This window comes from Anthonomus grandis, chromosome 4, assembly GCF_022605725.1.
Source record: "Anthonomus grandis grandis chromosome 4, icAntGran1.3, whole genome shotgun sequence".
Lineage (NCBI taxonomy): Eukaryota > Metazoa > Arthropoda > Insecta > Coleoptera > Curculionidae > Anthonomus > Anthonomus grandis.
In genome coordinates this window covers 6,612,591-6,619,180 of record NC_065549.1, presented here as the reverse complement: position 1 = coordinate 6,619,180, position 6,590 = coordinate 6,612,591, and the positions used below count along the sequence as shown (strand labels likewise).

The window sequence follows — 6,590 nt, the reverse complement described above, 5'->3', positions numbered from 1 at the left end:
AATCAAAAAATTCGAAAGTACTAGTGATGTAAAACACATGATACGAGCTCATAGAAGTTCGTGAGAAAGCCGGCATGCCTACAAAATCCAACTGACTTAACAACTTCTTCCATCACACCATGAACAGCGAAGAGAATTCACCAATTGGATGCTTAAGCAGCCTGCTGATTTTGCAACAAAATCATTTTCAGTGATAAGGCCCATTTTCACCTGGATGGCTTCGTTAATAGGTAAAACTGTCGCATTTGGGGCTTAGAAAATTCAAGAATGATTCTTCAGAAAGCAATGCATCCACAACGTGTCACTGTATGGTGCGCATTATGGTCTGGAGGAATAATTGGGCCGTTTTCCTTCGAAATTAAAGAAGCTAATGCATTAAGGGTGAATGGCGAACATTATCTTGCTATAATAATACGGTTTATTGTGCCTCATAGCTATTGATCTTGACGACACGTGGTTTTAGCAGGTGCCATATGTCATACCACCTGAGAAACATTGATGATTTTGCGCGAGTTTGCTCCTGGTCGTGTCATTTCTCGTGACCAGAATTGACCTCCACGCTCTTGCGATTTAACGCCTTTAGACTTCTGGATGTAGGGTGATCTGAAGTCACAGATTTATGCAAATAAGCCTCCAACTATCGAAGCTTTGAAAGCCGAAATTAGACGCTGTATCAATGAAATACCGCCACATGTATACAATAACGTTATTGAAAATTTTGTCAAAAGGGTAAGTATTTGCCAACAAAGTCATGGCGGCCATTTATGAGATATTTTGTTTCATACATAATTTCCAAATGCATATTTTTTAAATCAATAAATATTGAATAATTTATGGATAATTTATGTCTGACCTGCCTGGAATAATGAAACAATTTTGCTTTATATCTAAAATTTAAAAAAACTAATACATTTTTCAACTGCTCAGAATTAAAAGAAAAAAGGTCTGCTAAGGCTAAATTTCTCAGTTTCTTAAAATAGAAAATTTTTTTTTGATATATGTGCCTGAAATTTAATAAATAGCCTAGAATAACAATGAATTTATTCTAGGCGTTAAAGTATTCTATTGTCTTTTTTCCAAGTAGGTTTTCTTTGTTACTGGTGTTAATCACGACGTTTCGTCTTTTGGATTTTCGTGGAAGCTTAATAATAGTCAAAAGTTTATTTATATTTGTTTATCAAATCGTCCATTACAAAATTGTTAATGATCCCATAAGAGAGTCGACTTGGGACATGGGTGTGAATAAAGAGTCGGACAATACCTGAAGTTGCTGTACGTGCTGAATTACTTAAAACAAACCACGACCTTACCAGGCTTTTCACGAGGGGAGCGATGTGTAGGCCAAGAAATTTGATAAAGTTTTAAAGTTTTTTAAAAGTGCATAGCAATAGACTTTTCGGTGTTGAAGAGAAAAAATCATTCCGTTTTCATTAGCTTGAGAAGTTCATGGTTTGGTTTCGTATAATGAGGTATTATCCGCTTAATCTTAAATCTGCAAATTGACAAATTTAGGAGTCTTGTCTAGTTATGTGATTCGATAGATCGTTACAAAGAATAAGATGGTTCGTTCAAATGAATCGTTACAAATGAATTAGGGATAGAATTCAAATTAGATGGTTTTCTATTTTATTTTGTTTGTTTCTGATTTGAACGTACTGTTTTCTATCTGATATATAAGATATTAACCAGTTTAAAGGTGGGCCGTAAATACCGTAAGCTTGCAGTTTATGTTTTATTATTTGTTCAACAATCACATCGAACGGTTTACTTAAGTCAACCCGAATATAGACTACGATTTATATAGGTAAGTGCTTCAAAAAGGGCCGACTCTGTGGACCTGTTCTGATGAAAACCATGTTTACAAAGTAGAAAGAGTTGGTTGGATCCAAAGTATTTTACTAGACTTTTATAAAACACCGAGAGATTGTTTTCAACGAAACTCAAATACTACGGAAATCACCATAATAGATTCAGTATAAAAAAAATATATTCTTTTAGTCACAAAATAAAAATATAACGAAATAATTAAGCGTATTAAACAGTTTTCGAAGATGCATATGTTTTGACGCTTAACATAGACGTAAACGTTATCTCAGACACCGTTTGACAGCTCTCCAAAAAGTGTTTTTGAATCAAGGTGGGAAATCAAGTGGATACAATATACACAGATTTCTCCAAAGCATTCGACAAGGTACCTCACAATATTTTGTTGCTAAAACTAAAAATGATCGGTATTGATGAACCATTATTATCCTGGTTCATTATACTGATCATAGACTGATTGTTAAAATTGGTAATTTTCTTTCTAAAACTATTCAGGTTCCATCTGGAGTCCCTGAAGACTCTCATCTCGGACCCCTTCTTTTTAATATTTTTATCAATGATGGATATGAATGTTTCACTAGCTATTTTTGCTATTTGCCGTTGATCTGAAATACAGTTGTATAATCTAGTACCCTGATGAATGTGACAAATAACAATATGATCTAAATAATTTGGTGGAATAAGGAAATGGTATGGAACGTAATCCAGCTAAATGTAAAATAATGACTTGTTGTCGTTCTAGAAATACTATTAATTTCGACTACAAGATCGGTCGCTATACCCTTGAAAGAGCTCTAATTTTTAAGGATTTGTGTGTCACTTTCGATACGAGCTTACAATTTTCTCATGACTTAGATAGTGTTATCAATAAACCTTTCCGGATACTTAGTTTTGTTAGGAGATGTACTCAAGACTTCACAAGTATTGCCGCTTTAAAAACACTCTACGGTGCCCTGGTCCTTCCTATGTATGCTTCCTGTGTGTGGTCCTTTTCAACTAGTTGAACAAAAATATTTGAAACAAATTGCATATAAATTGAATAACTTGGATAATTACAATGATGCAGATGTACTTGATATGACTCCCATGATTATCCACCATAAGAGGAGGGATCTTATTCCTTTTTTTAATATCCTACATGGGAAATCTGGAGCTTCAGAGCTACTTAAAAAAATTAATATTCATGCTCTACTAAGAACAACTAGAGCCACTGATAGCTTTTATTACCCAATCCACCGTACTAACGATGGTCTTAATAACTTCCTTACTAGAACAATGAGATTAGCAAACCAACATTATGATATTGACCTTTTTAAAACTTATAACAAATTCCTGCGTCATTTTTTAGTAAGCTTCGATTAGATATTATTAATTATTATTACTTAATGATTTTCTGTATTTCAATATATTACCTATACAGTGCATTTTTTTTTAACTCGGGTCATAGGGTTTTACGTGTAATATTTTCAACCCCATGTTAGAATCTGTTCTATTTAATCGATAGAATTAAAACTTGGAACAAGTGAAGTTTAAGTTAACAGACTTTAAAAAATCCCATTATTTTGCAAAAAAATTTGCGAGAAACCTATTTAAAATACGTTTTTCTGATGAATAAGTTTGCTTTTTCTGCACCTCGTAACCTTCATTACCTTTACACTTCAAAGCAGGTAGACAAATATATGACAGTGACACAAAATAATTTTTAAATTGCTCCATTGAAATTGTTCAAAAACTCTTTAAAATGTCGATTTACACTACGGAGGAACGTATTGAGATGGTTTCAAACTACATTAGAGGAATGTCGGCGCAAGAAGTGGTAGATAATTTTGCCGTGTCTTATCCTAACCGTCCCGTCCCGTCTAGATCAACTGTACAACGGTTTCATGAAAAATGTATTACGATTGGATGCATCGCCAGTTCTCACTTAAAACGAAAAAGAACCGAAACTGTAGTAGACGAAGAATTTAAAATGGAGGTATGCTTGGCCGTTGAAGAAAATCCAACAAATAGTCTTACTCAGTTTGCTGAAGTTACCGGAAAAAGTAGGAGTAGTTGTTATAAGGTAATCAGAAAAGAAAAATACACATCTTTTAAAGTTAGAAATGTTCAAGAACTCTTGCCTAATGATTATTTTCTTAGAATGCAGTTTTGTGCACAGTGGATGGAACGAATTAACAATGACCCAGAAAACGCATACCCAAACAAGACAGAAACTTAACGTGTGGGCAGGAATTCTTGGAGATCGAATAATTGGACCATTTTTCATAGAGGGTAGCCTGAATACTGCAAAATATTTAGAATTACTTCAGGTGCAGGTCATTCCCGCATTAGGAAACGCTGTTCAAAATGGCAGGATAATTTTCCAACATGATGGAGCCCCCGCTCATAGTGCAGCGACTGTTACCGAGTTTTTGAATGCCACGTTCCCAGGACGCTGGATTGGACGTTTTGGGCCATCTAAATGGCCGGCGCGAAGCCCCGATCTTTCGCCTTTAGATAACTTTTATTGGGGCTATCTATCATCGAAAGTGTTTGATATTGTCAGACCCAACAATATCGAAGAACTTCGTAATAGAATTATCGAGGCTTCGCGTACCATTACTCCCCGGCAGCTCCTAAATGTTAAAAGACATTTCTACAACTGTCTGGGCTTTTGTTTGGCTCCTCCAAATTGAGCTTGATAAATTGATAAATTGTTCAAAGTCACTTTGAACAATTTATTTAAAAGGTTTTATTTGTTTATTGTTGATTTTTGAAAATATATTTTTGAGATTTTGAGGAAATTATTTTGTGTCACTGTCAGATATTTGTCTACCTGCTTTAAAGTGTAAAGGTAATGAAGGTTACGAGGTGCAGAAAAAGCAAACTTCTTCATCAGAAAAACGTATTTTAAATAGGTTTCTCGCAATTTTTTTGGCAAAATAATGGGATTTTTTAATGTCTGTTAACTTAAACTTCACTTGTTTCAATCAAGCTTCACCAAGTCTCAATCCTATCGATTAAATAGAACAGGTTCTGACATGGGGTTGAAAATATTACACGTAAAACCCTATGACCCGAGATAAAAAAAATGCACTGTACATTATGTATATTATGTATTACTGTTATGAATTTAAAGTTTAACAGGATTGTAATTGGGCTTTGCCCGTTTATAAATAAATAAATAAATAAATAATTAGGTAGCGTTATTTAAAAATTGGAAAGTACCTAAAATTATTATATGATTGAGGATTTTGCAGCTCTAGAATCAGACAAAAATTATTGTGTATGATGTTCTATTTTGTTGGATCAACATAGGGATTATTTACTAGGATGTCCATTAGAAGAATTTGGTAATTTTCATCATTAAATCTGTTTCTAAACTTCTCTTCAATTTTGTCAAGACACTGAAACTTAGATTTGGGTTAATCTTGGTCATTGTATTTTATTGCTTCAGACAAAAGGAGACTAAATAAACTTGAATTATTAATTATTATTATTTGAAAATAATGTATGAATTCTACATACATGCGTTTTGCTATGTTTATGGCTATGTCTATCGTCCGTAAGATAGCGGAGATGCCGCTAGGGATACACGATAAACGACACTTCAAATGTCATACATGTCAATTAGTCTGTCTATTATCTCTAAACTCCTCGTTAATTATAAAAACGTATTTGAAATCAAATATTAACATTCAAATTAAATCCGATGGCTCCCGTACTCGCCAGACCTGAACCCCCTCGAGCACTCTAATCAAACTGAAAATCATAATGCAGGAAGAGACGCACCTCCCAATCAAATCCAGCGGGTAAGGTGTGCCAGGAAACAAAGCATGCATCCCGGAATTCTGGTCGTGCATTCTTCGTCGGCAGATGGTCTCGCCCGTTAATATCTGCATGTAGCGTGATATGACGACGGTAAGTACGCATCGCCCCGTGATTCCTCGGATTGTTCATTGTTCGAGATTAAGAAGTTGTTTAACACGCAACTTATAATCGACGTTTTTTCGTTTATTTTCGATCGTCTGGAGGTCTTTGCGAAGGCGAGGTAAACTGCCTCAACCGTAAAAATCATAAAGGATCTCTTAACCTTTCTAAATCCTTCAAAATTGTAGCATAGCATGCCGGATTATAAACGTTGTTATTAAACTATTAAATTCCTGAATCTGCTGAAGTGAATATTCAACATCGGCTATTTTATCGCGTTATCATCTAGTAATAATAATAATAATAATTCAGCCGCCTTGAGATCCTTACAGCGATAACTGGGAATGCGCTTAAAGCGTTACAGTGTCGGAATCCGTTGTGAGGTCCAGTTATACACGCAGCCATATCGTTTACTCCCTCGAAATGAGTTGAGCGTATATTCAAATCATCGGTGCAGGTGTTACTCAGACATGACGGCGCCCGAGACCGGCATTCCATTGGACGACTTGCACGTGTAAATGTCGGACAAACAGTGGCGCGCGAGCTTTGATTTCCTTTTGGTTTTTTGACGAATGAAAAATCGTTTTTAAAATGAACTTTATTAGATACAACAGGAAAAAATGGTCCTTCGATCAAGCTTACATTGTAAAAAATCAGTCTGAGTGAACACATTTACGTCAGTGAGTTATTATTTTGAGAGAAATTATTGAGTACATTTTTATCACTTTTTAGTACTTTTATTTAATTAACAGCAAGTAAATTATCTTTTATTAGAGGTATAAACCCCATATTAGAGTTAAACAGAGTGGTCCAATTTAAACGTCATTAATTTTAATACGTGATAGATAATTTAAAAA

At 34.6% G+C, this 6,590-nt stretch overlaps 1 long non-coding RNA gene across 1 annotated transcript; it reads left to right on the top strand.

Moving 5' to 3' along the window:
* Window positions 1-3,465: 3,465 nt before the first annotated feature.
* On the top strand, window positions 3,466-4,999 carry LOC126735239 (uncharacterized). The gene is made up of 2 exons (XR_007660351.1): window positions 3,466-3,886; window positions 3,964-4,999. It is a non-coding gene; the product is annotated as an uncharacterized LOC126735239 (long non-coding RNA).
* Window positions 5,000-6,590: the final 1,591 nt, after the last annotated feature.